Genomic DNA, 573 nt, shown 5'->3' on the forward strand with positions numbered 1-573 from the left:
CATTTTTGAGCGAGATGCTAACGGTCTAATCAGATTCAATGATCTATGCTAAGCTGCAGCTAAAAGTGCTACTACCAGACCCGGAGATCGGCTGAATGGATTCGAAAACTGTAAAACTGAACTGTTTAACTCTAGGGGAGTTGGAAAATGAGCCTATTTTCAAAAATAGTGGAGTGTTCCTTTAAGCCCATTCCCCCTGAAGTCTCAGTTATTTTGATGTATTTGATGTATTCTTCCATTATTATCAATGGTGATTCCCGTTAGATTTGTACCACTGTTGTACAGTAAAAAAAGTAAAAAAATCTGCAACTGTACTTTTTCATTTAAAATAATTTAATTCTGCATTACAATAATGAGAGTTGAGAGGGAAATGTCCAAAAAATAATAAGAAAAATATTAACAAGGCTTTTAGGACAACTTCAGCAAAATTTTGGGATGAAATATGACCTGGAAATTCTTTTTTGGAATTCTTTTCTTTTTTTTAATTCACCCAAGCAGATATGATCATCTTCCGAGGATAACTTATCTTTTCCCATTATCTTCCTGTTTACTCTTCAAATGAGACGACAAGGA

The sequence above is a fragment of the Sinocyclocheilus anshuiensis genome, unplaced genomic scaffold (assembly GCF_001515605.1).
Source record: "Sinocyclocheilus anshuiensis isolate Anshui unplaced genomic scaffold, SAMN03320099.WGS_v1.1 scaffold447, whole genome shotgun sequence".
Lineage (NCBI taxonomy): Eukaryota > Metazoa > Chordata > Actinopteri > Cypriniformes > Cyprinidae > Sinocyclocheilus > Sinocyclocheilus anshuiensis.